Raw genomic sequence first — 18436 nt, 5'->3', positions numbered from 1 at the left:
ATGTGGTGTGGCCCCCTCGGCCGGCCTCCGACGCCCCCCTTCGGACTACTTATTGGTTTCGACCTGAAAACGCACGGGGAGAAGTCGAAGTCGCCAGAAACCCTCCAGAGAGCCGCCACATCGCGAAACTCCGTCGCGGGAGCCAGAAGTCTCCGTTCTGGCACTCCGCCGGGACGGGGAATTGGAGGAGATCTTCACCGCCATCACCGCCAACGCCTCTCCATCGACCAGCCATGTTTCCCCATCCATGTGTGAGTAATTCCCCCGCTGTAGGCTGAAGGGGATGGTAGGGATTGGATGAGATTGGTCATGTAATAGTCATAAGATTGTTAGGGCATAGTGCCTAGTATCCGTAGATGTCACTTTTATGATATTGTTGCAACTTGTTATGCTTAATGCTTGTCACTAGGGCCCGAGTGCCATGATCTCAGATCTGAACATGTTATTGATTCATGAAGATATTCGTTGTTTATGATCTTACCTGCAAGTTGTATACACATGTCGCTGTCCGGAACCAATGGCCCCGAAGTGACAGAAATCGGGACAACCGGAGGGGATGGTAGTGATGTGAGGATCACATGTGTTCACGGAGTGTTAATGCTTTGCTCCGGTACTCTATTAAAAGGAGTACCTTAATATCCAGTAGTTTCCCTAGAGGCCCGGCTGCCACCGGCTGGTAGGACAAAAGATGTTGTGCAAGTTTCTCATTGCGAGCACGTACGACTAAATATGGAACACATGCCTATTGATTGATTAGTACTTGGATACCGTTTTACTATTATCTGCAAATGCCCATGCTTTGACTGTTATATGAGTTTCTCTCATCCATGCAACGCCCGTTAAATCCGTCCCTGTGCCTACAGTATTTTAATCCTGCTGTTTACTATAATCACTACTGCTGTCTTTATTCCACTGCTGCTGTTATTTCACTATTCCTACTGCCATAAAACTGTTACTACTGATAAACTCTTGCGAGCAAGTCTGTTTCTTGGTGCAGCTGAATTGACAACTCCGCTGTTAAGGCTTACAAGTATTCTTTGTCTCCCCTTGTGTCGAATCAATAAATTGGGTAATACTTCCCTCGAAGACTGTTGCGATCCCCTATACTTGTGGGTCATCAAGACTATTTTCTGGCGCCGTTGCCGGGGAGGATAGCTTTATTTGGAAGTTCACTTGGATTGATATTGTTCGCTGCAAATTCTCCATCATGGGTAAACCTCGCGATACTAAGATCGCCATATTACCATCCACTACAAGAAAAGGTACAACTCTTAGTACCTCTGCTGCTCTTGATTCACCATCTGTGATTGATAAACTTGTTTCACCGCCACATGCTTCACATGCTGGTACTTCTGCTGAATCTGAAAATTCTTATAATATTGATAATGTTTCTGATGTGCTTGATGATAGTGGTTCATTGGGATCTTTTCTAGATGCTACAATTGCTAAGTCTAGACAAATTGAAAATACTGAAACTCCTAATGAAAATACTACTACACCTGTTAATTCACCTGAGTCTGTTGAATATTCTAGTGATGATCTTGATGAAGATTATGTAGAACTTGATGATGATTTTATTGAAAAATGCAATGCTACTACTGATGCAAGAAAAATTAAAAAGTTGCTTGCAGAACATGCTGTTAAATATAAACCATCTCCTAATCCTAAATTTGCCACATCTCCTATAAACATTAGGGATAAAGATTATGATTTTTCTCTTGATCTATCTCATATAGCTATTGTTGAGAAAACACCCTTTTGTGGTACTGAAAAAGAAAGTGCTGTTGAACACCTGACTGAGTTATCTACTCTTAGTGGCGTGTTTTCTGATGATGTCAAGATGCGTACTTATTTTGTCGCTAAAATTTTTCCTTTCTCATTAAAGGATGATGCTAAAACTTGGTATAATAATGTGCCTCCTGGTTCTATTAAAAGTCCAATTGACTTGCGTGATGTTTTCTTTCGAAAATACTTTCCTGCTAGTGCTCAACATGCTGCTTTGCAGAGAATTTATAATTTTGACCAGGAAGATGGAGAGAAATTGCCTGAGGCTTGGGCGAGATTTTGTTCTCTTATTAGAGCTCAGCCTGAACATGATTTTGAAAAGCATGATTTACTTGATATATTTTATAGTGGACTAACTATTGAGTCTAGGGCATACCTGGATAGTTGTGCTGGTTGTGTTTTCAGGAAAAGAACTCCAGGCAATATTTGAAGAATTATTGGCTAAAATAGGCCGGAATCATGATGATTGGTCTACACCTGAACCAACCCCGACACCGATAGTGAAGAAGAGGGGTATGATTAAATTAAGTGATGAAGATATGAGGGAAGCCAAGAAGTCTCTTAAAGAGAAGGGTATTAAACCTGAAGATGTGAAGAATTTACCTCCTATAGAAGATATATGTGAGACGATTCCCCCTTCATCCATGATTGAGGTACACTCTCTTCAACACTTTACTAGGGAAGATATTCCGTATTCAAAATCTCCTGCTCAATGCTTAGATGAATTTGATAATTATATTGTTAAGCAAGAAAACTTTAATATGAGAGTAGAGAATCATTTAATGGAAAATTCCCGAGCTATTAGTGAATTGCATGGTATTGTGGAGAGAACCTGCAATGATGTTAAGATACTTGTTAAACATTTTCAAATGGTTCAAACTCAAATTGATCAACTTACTAAAGTGCAAAATGACTTGTTGGGAAATAATTCTAAAGAAAAACATGCTTATGAAGTAACAACTAGAGGTGGTGTTTCTACCCAGGATCCTCTATATCCTGAAGGGCATCCCAAAAGAGTTGAACAAGATTCTCAACTAATTAAAACTAGTGCCCCATCTAAGAAAAAGAAAAAGAAACATAAGAATGTTGTAGAATCCTCTGAACCTGTTAATGATCCTAATAGTATTTCTATTTCTGATGCTGAAACTGAAAGTGGTAATGAACATGATAACGATAATGATAAGGATGATACTCCTGATAAAGAAGAAATTGAAAAAGAACCTGAAAAGCATGCTAAAAATAAAAAGTACACTAAAGAAGATTTTATTACTGAGAAACATGGTAATGAAAGAGAACCTTGGGTTCAAAAGCAAATGCTTTTTCCTGCTAAGAAACTAAAATCAAAGGAGGAGGAACATTATAATAAATTTTGTGATTGGATGAAACCTTTATTTCTGCAAATCCCTTTGACTGATGCTATTAAATTGCCTCCTTATTCAAAGTATATGAAAGATATTGTTACTAACAAAAGGAAAATCCCCAATGAGGAAATTTCCACTATGCTCGCTAATTATTCTTTCAATGGTAAGATTCCAAAGAAGCTTGGAGACCCAGGTATATCGACTATTCCTTGTTCCATCAAGAATAATTATGTTAGAACTGCTCTATGTGATTTGGGAGCAGGTGTTAGTGTAATGCCTTTTTCTCTTTATAAGAGACTTGATTTAGATAAATTGATACCAACTGATATATCTTTGCAAATGGCTGATAAATCTACTGCTATTCCTGTTGGTTTATGTGAAAATGTTCCTGTTCAAGTTACTCAGCATTGCTTGATATTAACTGATTTTGTTGTGTTGGAAATGCCTGAAGATGATAATATGTCCATTATTCTTGGAAGACCCTTTCTTAATACTGCAGGGGCTGTTATTGATTGCAATAAAGGCATGGTTACTTTCAATGTTGATGATAAGGAACACACTGTCTATTTTCCCAAGAGGATTGATAAAGTATGTGGAGTTAATACAATTTTTAATGTGAAAACTATCAAAGTGGGATCCATTGATTGTCCTATATATGAGCCTAAAGAAGAATATCAAACTCTTGTGATCGGATCCATATCAATTCAATATAAGGTAACATGATTGATTTGAGGTTTATTTCTTCTTATGTCATATAAAATTTATTTGGTAGCAAGACTTGATCAACCTTGTTAACAAGTATATTTTATTGCATAAAAGAGCTAAACAACATTTCTTTCTTTCTTTCTCCCTCCGCCTATTTTATTTGCCGTAACACTTTTGTTTTGCAATATGCTTTAGTCATTTAAGATTTTAGAAATCATTTTCCTGCGCAGTAATCATTAATTTAATACCCAGAAATGTGCATTTTTCGAAGCTCTCTAAAAATTACAAAAATTACACCGTTGGTCCTATTTTTCGACGAGGCACCTGGGAGCACCAGAGGATGACCTGTGGGGCACCAGGAGGTGCCACACCATAGGCCGGCGCGGCCAGCAAGGGGGCCGCGCCACCTTGTGGTGTGGGCCACCCCTAGCCCCACTACATCATCTCTTCCTCCCAGCATCTTCTCTCTCCCGAAAAAGCTCGTACCAAGTTTCTCTCACTCGTGTTTCTGCTCAAGAACTCGTGATTTTTCGATGTCCTTGCTCAGCCCAGATTTCTGTTTGAAATTTGGCACATTTACTCCTTGGTATGTGACTCCTTTGATTGTCCAATTAGAATTTCATTTGGTTGAGTATATCTTGAATATTTTGCTGCTGTAAATAACATGTTTAGTGAGCTTGCATGCTTGTTCTAAGTGGAAGAAATTAGTTTTGATGCATGTTTAGTACTCTAGCAAGTTCCTATAGTAGTTCCCTTCAATTACATACCTTGAAATCAAATTTTATAATGATTGTTGAAAATTTCAGAAGGGGAAGATGAAGAAATTCAAATTTGGAGAATTGTTCAAGAAAGCAACAACCAGCACCGGTAGGCCCTCAAGGGCGTCTACTCAAATTAGGCGATCCTACAATGAGGATGTCATCGCGCCTAGCTTCGCGCCCGAGGAGGACCATGGGGCTCCTAATGCTTCATCCTTTCCATGTTATGAGTTTCTGACAAATGCAGGGATATTGGATGATTTCTTCACCCTTGTCAATAGGGCGGGCTTAGCCACCTACGTGGGAGATGAACGGGGACAATACTACAGGCTCACCAAAGTTTTCGTTGAGAGCTTCAAGTTCCACAACACGGAATATGAGCCGACAGTTGCATTCAAGATTTATGATATTCCTGTTACCATGAAATTGGAAGAATTTTGTCGTGCATTGGGTATTGCCCCTGTAGGTACAGCAAGGAGGATTGATGACAACCCCCGGGACTTGTTGGAGCTCTACCGAGGGATCACCGAGGATGATTGCCGCACCATCCAGCGAGGGAAGATAAGAAACATTCAACTCCCCGCTATTAAATATTTCGCATATTACATTGCTACTAGCATTTTGGGTAGAGAAAATACTAGCAACATCTCTAGCTACCATCTTGCTTTCTTGAATGTTGCACTTACTGGAGAGACACCTTATTATCTTGGTTCTCTTATTGCTCGCCGCTTGTCTAGCAGGGGGCCTATTTTTGGAGGAACTATTGCACTGCGCATTTTAACACATCTAGATATTCCTCTTGATTCTAATGATGTACCATTAACCCCTAGGAAACTAGATATTGCTGCTATGAAGAGCCATCATTTTGTTACTACTGACTCCACTATAGATAATATGGTCTATAGAATGTTGTTTGCTGATGGGAATGAGAAGGAAATCCCTCTTCCCCAGCCAGGTTTGTTCAATATTGACAGGCAATCATGGTCGCTCACTAAGGAGGCGGTGGAGGAACATATGAAGATACAGGAATTCCACCAGCAACATGACTTCGAGAACGCCGAGCCCTCCTACGACTACACCGTCACGTACCCCGACGTTTCCTCCAGCACATACATGGAACCGGGTCGTTCTTCGTCATATTACGAAGACACCACTTCATGGGGACCATGGGAATGAACTCCACTTAGGCCAAAAGCCTAAGCTTGGGGGGAGGTATACCGGCATCACTCATTCTTTGCATATTATGGTTGCTGGATACTTGTACATATTTGTTTAGTCTCTAGAGTGGTTTTCTAATGAGAGGGAGATGATATTTGGGGAAGTGCTGTCCAAAAACAGATTCTGTGCTGTTACCAAAAAAATTCGTACGCACAGCCAGAACGTCATTTTGAGTTGCCAATTTTTGAGCATGTTCCCCAGGTAGTTATCTAACTTTCATTAGTTGAACACTTTTTGGTCTGAGCAATGGAAGATTTTTGTTAATTTCGATTTCTGTACTGCTGTCAGGATTTGGCAGATTTCTGTCATCCTGCTTTTCTGTGTTTCTGTTAGTTTGCATTCTTTTGTTTTCGCTTTGTTTCTTTCCTAAAACACAAAAAGACCAAAAATATTTCTGTTGTTTCTCTTCACCATTTGGTTATTTGGTTCCTTGCTCTTAGTTTGCTTTATTTGCTATCGTTAGTTTGCTATGAGAAAACCCAAAAAGATTTTTGCTTTGTTTGCTTGTTTTCTTTCGTTCTTGTTTCTAATTCGAAAACACCAAAAATATTTGCTGTTCTTCTTTGGTTTGTAAAGTTCATCATGAGTTCAATGGTTTTTGGTGGCTGGAGCGTGGTTTTCATTTCATATTATCCAAGCTACACAAGTGAAAAGGCAATAATGACGATCTACGACAATCGGATTGTGGTGAGAGGCTGGTATGAACTCTATTTGCTTTCATTTTTGTACATATACTCATCCATATGAGCATGCTTAGTTGGTTCATGTGAGGTATATGTTATTTGAGAAAGTCTAGTAGTTCATGATCTCTCATGTTTAGTTCCAATTTATTAATATGAGTAGCATGTCATGGATGTTTGCTTGCATTGTTTTATTCATAAGTAAGTATGGCATTGTGGTATCCTCCTCTGAATAATTCATTTATATCGACTTGGCACATGCTCACGCATGCATATGACTGAACAAAAAGTCAATTAAGCCTCGATGATTTATATTGCTTCAGAGTTCTTGTATCACTTTTATGCCTCCGTTAATTTATTTTGCCGCAAGCATGATTATGACAGTTACTGCTCTCTTGATTTGTCGTTCCCTAGTCTTTTGCTAGCCTTCACTTGTACTGAGCGGGATCGCCGCTCGTGCTTCCAAACACCTGAAAACCAAGTTGTTCCAAAAGTGTCCACCATAAATACCTATGCATGGCATTTCAAACCATTCCAAGTAAATTCTCATGCGCTACCTTTAAAACTTTCAAAATGCTTCTCAATTTGTGTTAATGTTTCATAGCTCATGAGGAAGTATGTGGTGTTTAGCTTTCAACCTTGTCATTTACTTTTGACGGACTCTCATATGGACTAGTGGCACATCCGCTTATCCAAAAAATTTGCAAAAAGAGCTGGCAATGGGATTCCCAGTCCCAAATTAATTAACTTAAATAGACACTCCTCCATGGTTTGTGATTGTTGGACGGCACCCGAAGGATTCGGTTAGCCATGGCTTGTGTGAGCAAAGGTTGGGGGGAGTGTCATCATCATAATAAAACTTAAATAAAAAGGCACTCCTTCATGGTATGTGATTGTTGGCAGGCACCCGAGGATTCGGTTAGCCATGGTTTGTGAAAGAAAGGTTGGAAGGAGTGCCACCAAAAAAATAATTCATGGGAGCCGCTCTTGTGAGTCCGGTTGATGAGGTAGTTAGTGTACCCATTACCATTCGTTGACAACAACAAACACCTCTCAAAATAATTTTACTCCTGTTTTACAAATAAAAAGCTCTAGCGCATGTTAATCCCTGCTTCCCTCTGCGAAGGGTCAATCTTTTACTTTTTATGTTGTGTCTCCATTCTTTCTTTGAGCACTATCTTGAGAGCATGACTGTCATTCTTAGTATAATATGCTTGTCTCAAAATATGATTGATTGTGGTATAACTTTGATGCTTTTATCTTTGACAATCACTACTTCTAGTCTTTCTATGAACTCAAGAGGTGCCTCGGCATTTATGTTTTGCCGATCAAATACAAAAAGCGAGATACCACTTTATCATATTCTCTTATGAACATTGCAATCCTGCTTATATACATGATTCATGATGCTTATTATTAATTGTTGGTACTTCTCCATGATTGACATAGCTGTTGGATGATCTTATTTGCATGTGTCTCATTATGAACTGCTTAAGTATTAGCCATAGCATGAGAATATATACATCATATGAGCAAATGTGTTCGTGAAAGTTCTTTTATCGCTCAGTTGTTAACTGAATTGCTTGAGGACAAGCAATAAGCTAAGCTTGGGGGGAGTTGATACGTCCAAAACGTATCTACTTTCCCGAACACTTTTGCTATTATTTTGCCTCTAATTTGTGTATTTTGGATACAACTAACACGGACTAACGCTGTTTTCAGCAGAACTGCTCTGGTGTCTCGTTTTTGTGCAGAAATCCAACTTTCGGGAAAATCCTCGGAATTTATGCAGAAGGCCCTATTTTACCAAAATATTGACGGAGCCAGAAGGGCAAGAGAGGTGGAGGCCCGAGGGCCCCACACCACATGGCGGCGCGGCCCAGGGGGGGCCCGCGCGGCCATGTGGTGTGGCCCCCTCGGCCGGCCTCCGACGCCCCCCTTCGGACTACTTATTGGTTTCGACCTGAAAACGCACGGGGAGAAGTCGAAGTCGCCGAAACCCTCCGTAGAGCCGCCACATCGCGAAACTCCGTCGCGGGAGCCGAAGTCTCCGTTCGGCACTCCGCCGGACGGGAATTGGAGGAGATCTTCACCGCCATCACCGCCAACGCCTCTCCATCGACCAGCCATGTTTCCCCCATCCATGTGTGAGTAATTCCCCCGCTGTAGGCTGAAGGGGATGGTAGGGATTGGATGAGATTGGTCATGTAATAGTCATAAGATTGTTAGGGCATAGTGCCTAGTATCCGTAGATGTCACTTTTATGATATTGTTGCAACTTGTTATGCTTAATGCTTGTCACTAGGGCCCGAGTGCCATGATCTCAGATCTGAACATGTTATTGATTCATGAAGATATTCGTTGTTTATGATCTTACCTGCAAGTTGTATACACATGTCGCTGTCCGGAACCAATGGCCCCGAAGTGACAGAAATCGGGACAACCGGAGGGGATGGTAGTGATGTGAGGATCACATGTGTTCACGGAGTGTTAATGCTTTGCTCCGGTACTCTATTAAAAGGAGTACCTTAATATCCAGTAGTTTCCCTAGAGGCCCGGCTGCCACCGGCTGGTAGGACAAAAGATGTTGTGCAAGTTTCTCATTGCGAGCACGTACGACTAAATATGGAACACATGCCTATTGATTGATTAGTACTTGGATACCGTTTTACTATTATCTGCAAATGCCCATGCTTTGACTGTTATATGAGTTTCTCTCATCCATGCAACGCCCGTTAAATCCGTCACTGTGCCTACAGTATTTTAATCCTGCTGTTTACTATAATCACTACTGCTGTCTTTATTCCACTGCTGCTGTTATTTCACTATTCCTACTGCCATAAAACTGTTACTACTGATAAACTCTTGCGAGCAAGTCTGTTTCCAGGTGCAGCTGAATTGACAACTCCGCTGTTAAGGCTTACAAGTATTCTTTGTCTCCCCTTGTGTCGAATCAATAAATTGGGTAATACGTCCCTCGAAGACTGTTGCGATCCCCTATACTTGTGGGTCATCAGCAGCGTTCACGCTGGAGTCACCAACACCGCCGGAACTGAGGGATTCGGTCCGTTGCCGGTAACTCGAGTTCGTGCCGCACACTGAGGCGTCGCGTTCAATCTCTCCTCAACCTCGCGGCAGCATGGATACTACTTTTGGTGGTGGTCACTTCATCGTTGATTCCAGGGGGTTCCTTCGTCTCCCTAGTTCAAACGCATCAAGCCCAGGTACTTCGACTCCAGGAAATAGCACGTCAGCGGCGGCCTTGACGGCCCTATCCAGGAGCACCGGAAAGGGCAGCCGAAGCAGCTTCGACGCCGCAGAGGAGCAAAGGAAAAGACGAAGGGACTCACACCGCCAAAAATAAGAGTGAGTCGCGGCTCGCCCTCGGCAGTACGAGCAAGGGTGCCATAGTGCGCGGCTGAACAAAACTCGCCTTCGCACACCGTACCTATCAGCCACGGAGTAGCTCGAAGCACCGTGTTACCTGCACTCGTACATTGATCCAAAGGATTGCCTCGAGAAATCCAGTCATTTGCTTAGGGACTGTCGAGAGTTCATCAAGATTCGGCAGTTCTGTGACGACCTTAGGGCTGAAGCCACGGCAAGAGTCCACGCGATGGAAAGAAGAGCAGCGTCCTACGGTTACCAACCAGAGCCATACATACCAGATCCGTACGTGCCAGATCCGTACGTGCCAGATTCGTACGTGCCAGATCCGTACGTACGAGATCTGTGCGAGCCAGAACCATACGTACCGGAGCCGTACGTACCAGCAGGAAGAGACCAATACGCCTCAACCGAAGTTTTTCCAGAATCTCGCGGGCAAGTCAACATGATTCACAAAACCAGTTTCTCGTAGAGAGAAGTCAAGAAGTTTTCTCGGGAAGTGAAGTACGCAGAAGTGGCCATGGTCGACACACCCGAATATATCGACTGGTCAGATCAAAGCATATCGTTTAGCAAGGCAGATCACCCGAAGGCCGTCCCAAGGCCTGGCCACGCAGCTTTAGTTCTTGAAGCACAGATTCGAGGATACAACATGAGCAAGGTGTTCATGGATGGAGGAAGCGGTTTTAATTTGCTGTTTGCCAGCACAATGAAAGCAATGGGTCTTACGGTCGACATGCTAAAGGAGTCCGACACAGGATTCCATGGCATCATACTGACTCGACCCGCTTATTCCCTTGGCAAAATATCACTCGATGTAGTTTTCGGCACACCCAGCAATTTCAGGAAGGAGAAGATCGAGTTCGAAGTGGTTGATTGGGAGTCTCAATACCATGCCATCCTCGGCAGACCGGCGTTTGCTAAGTTCATGGCAGTCCCCCACTATGCGTACCTGAAACTGAAGATGCCTGGCAATAATGGGACAGCATTAACCATCCATGGAAGCTTTTCCCGCTCAGACAACTGCGACAGAGATTTCCAGAAGATTGCTTCAAAGTTTGGAGCAAGGGAAGAACTTAATGCAGTTGACGCTCTCACAGACCATATGTAGCCACCAGCCGATAATCACGGCGCAAGGTCCGATGAGTTCGACGTCGCGAAGGAGGCAAAGAAGTTGCAGGTGCATCCCTCTGACCGAAGAAAACGGTTAATACTTTGGCAGATCTCACTGTCGCATAGGAAAGCGCGCTCATCGAGTTCCTCCGTGAGCGCTGGGAGATATTTGCATGGGAACCATCCGACATGCCAGGTATTCCCAGGGAACTCGCTGAGCACACCCTTAATGTTGATCCAACAGCCAAACCAGTACAGCAGTCAATGCGCCGATTCTCAGAGCCGAAAAGAAGGGCCATCGACGAAGAAGTCAGTCGGCTCCGCAAAGCCGGATTTATTCGGGAGCTCAAGGAAGCCGAATGGGTGGCCAATCCAGTCATGGTACCGAAGAAGGACACAACCGCCCTCCGCATGTGTATCGATTACACGAGCCTGAACAAGCACTGCCCTAAGGATCACTTCCCCTTACCTCGAATTGATCAGATAGTCGACTCTACGGCAGGATGTGATCGCCTCTCTTTTCTTGATGCGTATTCCGGGTACAATCAGATCAAGTTCAAAAAGGAGGACCAGGAGCTGACCGCATTTATCACCCCGCACGGCGTTTTCTGTTACAACGTCATGACTTTCGGGCTGAAAAATGCGGGAGCAACTTATCAGCGATGCATGCAGGCTTGCCTTGGAGAGCAGATTGGAAGAAATATCGAGGTTTACATTGACGATATCGTAGTGAAGATGAAGCACGCCACCACACTCATCGACGATCTGCGGGAAACTTTCGACAACCTCGATAGATACAAAATCAAGCTAAACCCGAAGAAGTGCTTCTTCGGGGTGCCAGGAGGACAAGTACTCGGGTACTTCATCTCAGCCAGAGGGATAGAGGCGAATCCCTTGAAAATCAAAGCTATACTCGACATGGAACCGCCAAAGAATCTGCATCAAGTGCAGCAATTGGCAGGACGTTTGACAGCACTCAGCAGATTTATTACCAAGTTAGGAGAGAAAGCTCTGCCCTTTTACAACCTGATGAAAAAGTCAGAAAAGTTCGAGTGGACTGATGAAGCGCAAGAGTCTTTCGACAACCTAAAGAGGATTCTATCGACATCTCCAGTACTTGTGACACCGCATGAAAAAGAAACATTGCTTATGTACATAGCAGCAACGGTGCAAGTCTTCAGCAGCGTTTTAGTCGTTGAACGGGAAGAAGCAAGAAAAGTCCACGGCGTGCAGAGACCGGTCTATTACCTCAGTGAAGTGCTCACACCAGCAAAATAGAGATATCCTCATCACCAGAAGCTAGCATATGCGGTGTGGAGAACAGCACGTAAGCTGCGCCATTATTTCACGGAGCATCCGATTGTCGTGGTAAGTGAGGCACCACTGAAAAACATACTCACCAACCCAGAGGAGACGGGTCGGGTGTCCCAATGGGCCATAGAGATAGCACCTCACGACATAACTTACGGCAACCGAACAGCGATAAAATCTCAAATCCTCCTGGACTTTGTGTCCGATTGGATTCAGTCACAGACGCCAGCGGCACCCGATATGTCTGGTTCCTGGACGATGTACTTTGATGGATCAAAGCGGAGCATAGGCGCTGGGGCAGGAGTGATATTGATATCGCCACAGGGAGACAAGATGAAGTACATTTTATGTATGAAATTTTCTTTACCAACAAATAATGAAGCAGAGTACGAAGCACTGCTGTATGGAATGAAGATGGCAAAAGCATGTGGAGCTACTCGTTTGGACATCTATGGAGACTCGAACTTGGTAGTACAACAGTCGATGAATCTATGCGACGCGGTCAGCAACAACATGATTGCTTACCACCAGTTGTATCAGAGCATGGAAGCCAAGTTCGAGGGGTGCGAGCTTAAACACATCGGCAGAGCCAGCAACGAGGAAGCCGACGCTTTGGCAAACATTGGCTCCATGTGTTCCCCTATCCCAGACGGGGTATTCTACGAGGTCATCGCGCAACGATCAATAAAGGAGAAAGCGCCCGCACCTCCAAAGTCTTCGGATGACGCTCCAGAAGCAGGACCGCAGCAAAACGATCAGGGAACCCCACCTCAATCTGCCGAACAAGTTCTCTTACTCGAACCTCTGTGGACCAAACCCTTTTTGGAATACTGTTACCCTCCAAAACCCACCGGCGGGCAATGGCTAAGCAACACGAAGAGCCGGGAGGCTCCCAAGGCCGCTTAGTGGACCCTGGCACCTCGCGTCGTCACGCAAATCTTCCAGCCACGTCCTAGTGGTTGCTAGGGCGTGCCACCTGACCTAGACCCGATCAGGAAGGTGTTAGAGTGCTTCGATTGTTCCTGCATGGTAGACACGTAAACATTAAATACGAGCCCTATCGGCTCATCAGGTTTCCCTGTGGATCGGCTCAAGGAGCCGATCGCCCCATGTTTCACGTTGGATTTACAATGGCATGGGGATCCTGCTTGATCAAAACAAAGCTAAAGCGATCCACGACAGTTTAGGGTTTTCACCGCATAACCGGAACGTCCTACGTGCGATCGGGCCTAGCAGCTACGGAAGATGATGCATACTACCCCTACGAGAGGCCTAAAAACCAACATAACGTTGATTCCCGGAACATCCCTTGCAGGGACGGTAAACAACACCTAACGCACTACCGGATCGTCCGACCCCAACATAAGGCCTAACTATGCAGATATTAAACTAATCCTTGCGGGGCAAGGAGCAACTATAACGGATCGGATCTACTAAGTAGCGAACAAGCAAGATGCTGCCCTTACACCCAGATAGGTGTAATGGCAGCTAGGTGTCGAGGGACGGCATTGCCACGCAGATATGCACGCGAAAGCATCAATGCAAGCCCCTAAACACCTAAGGATAAATAGTACTGCTCGCCATCAACAAGGCTTCAGCACGAGCAGTACAAGGTAGACGAATAAACGTACACTGCCTAGATCACGAGATGCGATCTAGGCAGCATGGTGCTTACCCGGGAGAAACCCTCGAAGAAAGGGGTGGCGATGCGCCTGATTTGTGTTGGTTGAACGATGATTGTCCTCCTTTTCCGATAACCCTAGATACATATTTATAGTCCAAGGGACTTTCTAATTGAGGCGTGCACCTAACCGTGCACGGGCCAGACTCTATCTGTTAATTCTAAACACGATACGATCTAATAAATTACAGATACATGGGCAATTTAGCCCAAACTCTTAGCGCAAGGCTGCTTCGAAGATGCTCCACGTGTACGTCCTTCAAGCCCATCTTCCCTTGCGGCCCATCTCCTGATTTGGCCAAAATCGGGTGGTAACACATGCCCCCCTGGTTTTGATAATGATAATTGCAAAACCATCTGTCTCCTTCGAAGGGTCATGTCGTGGCAGAACCGTCGCAGTTTTCTTCATGATGACGTCTTGCCTTCTCAACTTCCCTGCACGATTTGACGGTTCTGGCACCACGTCCTTGGGAACTGCTTAGGCATTAAACCACTATATCCCCCCTTTTATTTGGCCACTTCCTGTAGTTCCCTTCTTCATCTCCTTCGCACTAGCACCCCCAAAAGCCCTCCTCGGCCAACATGTCTTCTTCCTCCTCCTCATCGGGTCTTTCCACCCAATCCTCCACCTCCCGCGAGCTGACGCCGGAATGGGACCCACGGGAGGCCCACGCGGCCAACATCCGTCGTGCCATAGCCGACGGGGACGAGTCGACCCACGACTCCTTTGTCTGGTCCGAAGACGACCAATCCTTAACGGACGGGGAGAGCGACCTTCGCTTCCTCGCCATTGGGCAATCGGAGGAGGAAAGCGACGACGACGGCTTCTCCTGGGATGGTCTCTCCTCTGCTGATGAGGTGAAGGAGGAGGGAGAGGAGGAAGACGATGCCTCCTCTGACGAGCCGCCGGCCAAGCGTCTCTGCCCTTGGCCGGGCAACATGAGCGACTTCGACAGCGACGATGCCGACGCCGACGAAGAAGACGAGGACAACGAAGGTCCCGCCGGAGGTCGCTACAGCAGCGACGAAGAACCAGCTGGGAGCAGCACCGACGGCGGCGACGGCGACGATGAGGGCAGCAGCGGTCCTTAGATAGGATAGAGCTAGGAATAATAGATTAGGGCAATGTATCCCTCCAGCCGCTCCTTTTGAGAGCAATCGGCTCCTTCTATGTAAGAAACCTGACTATTAATGAAGGAATTTCCAAAATTCGATTCTGTCAATTTCTTCAATATTGATCTAGCCAATTTTCCCCTGCCCCAATTTTGCCGATTGTCACCTTGATTGATGTTCAATAAGCCGATGGCAACGCATCAGCTCTTATAATGAATTGCCAGACCGATCAATCTAGTCACCTCCTCAGATGGTAACTTGTAATCCTCGAAATTCAGATCGAAACTCCCAATCGAACACGTCCAGCCCACAGCTCTGAGACCCTCAGATCTTCGGATTCCAAAGTCACCCGATCGTAATGTTGGTCCTTAACGGCAAAACTCCTGGGTTAACGCTCCCAGGAAAGCTTCTTGGCCCGTTGCTGCCAACCTTGATGTTGAAGCTGACACTCTTGTAAACAAGTGCTATTTGTTCACAGCTTCCCCTGTGATGCCCTGTTTCCTTGCAGCGACAAACTGGTCTAGAGCCTGATCAACGGTGATGGCTCCTTCTTCAAGCTCCTCCTGTCAACCCTGGTGGTTTTCCTCTGCAAGAGCTCGCCACCTTTCAACATGGTTACGATCCAGAGATAGCCAATTTCAACACCATCGGCTCTTCAGAATGAGGAATTCTCAAGGCCAGCTGCCCCCGAGCCTCTGTCAAGGCGAGAATGAAAGCGCATCAGCCAAAGGGGTCATCATCGGCCTCCCAACTGTAGTGCAGCGTCAGCCGATTCCAAATAAATCGGCTTTCAAAAGCAGAGAACCTCCAAGGTGAGCTGCCCCCCGAGCCGCTCCGTCTCTTCATCAAAACTGGGCAAGAAAGCTTACGCCCAAGGAGACAGTGCACTAGGACGGTTTTGGAAGGATCAGCAGCTCCCCTGAACTAAGAAGCTTCATTCTTGGCTCCATTCTTGCGCCTTGCTGCTCAGATTGGTCCATCACCTCGGGCAGACTGATGCAGCTTCTAGTGAAGATGTTTGATGAAGTTGTCACCTTGGTCCAGTCCCAGGAGGAAATATCACAGCCGATTGAATGTTCATTGGCTGTTCTCATGATCCTAACCTGATCCGCATGCTTACGCAGGCGTTGCTGATCTTGAAGATTTGCGAATGGAGCCACCAACCATTCCACTGAGGGACTCCTTCAGTAGAGCCTTGCTGCGTAACTTGATGACTGCTCCATTAGGCTTCTGCTTGCAACAGTTGTATCCCTTGAGTCGATGGCCGTGCATCGGCTGTGCCCAAAAATTTCTGTATTTTCGATTTTTTACGGCCGATTTGTTTACGTATCGGCCCCCATATTTGAGCTGTTCCGCTGGGCATTTGATATCTACTCCGAGCTTCATATCCTCGTGTCTCATCCATCTATGTGCCCCCCGAGCCGATTCTGTCAAGTAATTGATGGTATCGGCTCTTCAGGCATCTGTTGGATCAATGCTGAACACAGACAAAAGTATGTTGAGGATAATTTTGGCCGATTGCGGGAATAGGCCTCCTTTTCCGTTGCACTGCTTGACGATGGTTTGCAACTTCTTGGATTTCCATTGTAGCTACGTGGCATGCTGGAGATAAGATCCTTTGCTTTTCATTTTTTGCGGGCCGATCTCAGGGATCGGCCTTGCCACTTATGTCCAATGTCTTGGACCTGCTACTCTGTTAGGACCACGGATACCATGTTTGTATCAGCCGATGCCTCTGCATCGGCATCAGCCGATGCCTGTGCATCGGCTTTCGCCTGTTTTGGGCGCCATACTTTCTTTGGCGGGCGCGCCTTCGTCTCCAATGTCTGCTGAATTTTCGCGGCCAGGTCGGGCCGCGCTCTTCTCAACGTGTACAGGTACTGTGCCTCGGCTTCTTCCAGGTTTTGCAGCCGCTGCACCCTACGCTTCTGAGAATGGCTGAGTCCATCAGGGCACCACCTTGGTCGGTGATACCTATCTTCTTCTCCATCTGACTCCTCGAAGTCCTCTTCTTGAGATGACTCAGCTCGCTTGTTAATAGGTGGGAGAGGCCCTAGACGTTCGAACACTGAAACTTCGTTTGTCCTTCTCCTTTGCTGTTTGCATTCTGGGCAATTCTCGATTGCTGGCAATCGGCTCATTCCTGAGTCCCAGCAATGTTTGAAGAAGGGACAGTCCCAGTGCTTATCCACGTTGTCTTGCTCCCTTGACCTCCCTCTAGCGCGACGTTCGTACCCGTCGTTGTTCCTGTCATGCTGACGATACCTCCTGTTTTCTGCATCAGACCGACGATATCTTTCATCGTCTTCGTCGTAGCGCCGACGTCGGTCGTACTGCTGCTCATATTTGTTGAGGAGATGCACGGAGAGTGGGCGCTGATACCGTATGCTTCTCACCTCCTCCTCGGTTAGGTACCGTCTATCATCATCTTGGGGCCGGTCGCGTGGAACGGCCTCCTCTTTATCTTTGCCACGAGAGTGGCTGCTCTCTGCTTTATCTTTTCCATGGCGGATCACGAACCCCGCCATATTGACATCAAAAGAGAACCCAGGCTCCCTTATGGAGTGGCTTAGGTCCACCATGTTGACGTCCGGAAACGGACGCATGTCTACCTTCATGGCAAACTGTCCGAAAGTTAATCGGCCTGATTCTATCGCCATCTGAATTTGTGCGCGTAATACTTTGCAGTCGTTGGTGGCGTGCGTGAACGTATGATGCCATTTGCAGTATGGCCTTTTGTTCATCTCTTGTGCCGTAGGGATCTTGTGGCCTTCAGGGAGCTTCAACTGTTTCTCTTTCAGTAGTAGATCGAAGATCTGTTCAGTTTTGCTCACATCAAAGTCCAACCCTCTTGGAGGCCCTGGCGGGTTCACCCATTTGCAGGACACAGGTACTGGCGTCCGAGTCCACTCGGCTACTGCGACTTCCTGATCTTCCGCAGAATCTTCATCCTCATCAGCATTGACCAGGGTTATCGCGCGCTTGAACTTGTCCTGGTACAGTTCTGGATGGCGCTATTCATATAAGGTCAGTCTATTGACCAGGTGCGTCAACGAGTTGTACTCCACTTGGAACGTCAGATCTTTGAATGACGCTGCAAGGCCTGCCACGGCCAGTTCGACTGCTTCTTTCTCAGTTAAATGAACCGAATAGCATCGGTTCTTGACAGTTCTGAAACACTGAATGTACTCAGACACTGTCTCTCCTCGCCTCTGCCGAACCTGTGCTAGTTCGGCAATACCAGCTTCAGTAGCTTCTGAATGATATTGGGTGTGAAACTGTTCCTCCAGCTGCTTCCATGATCGTACTGAATTTGGCTGCAGC

General features: G+C 45.7%; 1 long non-coding RNA gene across 1 annotated transcript in view; it reads right to left on the bottom strand.

The window, feature by feature from the left end:
- The window catches only part of LOC139831274 (uncharacterized), a 254774-nt gene that overhangs the window by 57061 nt on the left and 179277 nt on the right, over positions 1 to 18436 (bottom strand). The gene's annotated exons all lie outside the window — the stretch shown is intronic.

Source organism: Lolium perenne, chromosome 5 (genome assembly GCF_019359855.2).
Source record: "Lolium perenne isolate Kyuss_39 chromosome 5, Kyuss_2.0, whole genome shotgun sequence".
Taxonomy (NCBI): Eukaryota; Viridiplantae; Streptophyta; class Magnoliopsida; order Poales; family Poaceae; genus Lolium; species Lolium perenne.
The sequence above is the reverse complement of the archived record's forward strand: the minus strand, read 5'-3'. Positions and strand labels throughout refer to the sequence as shown.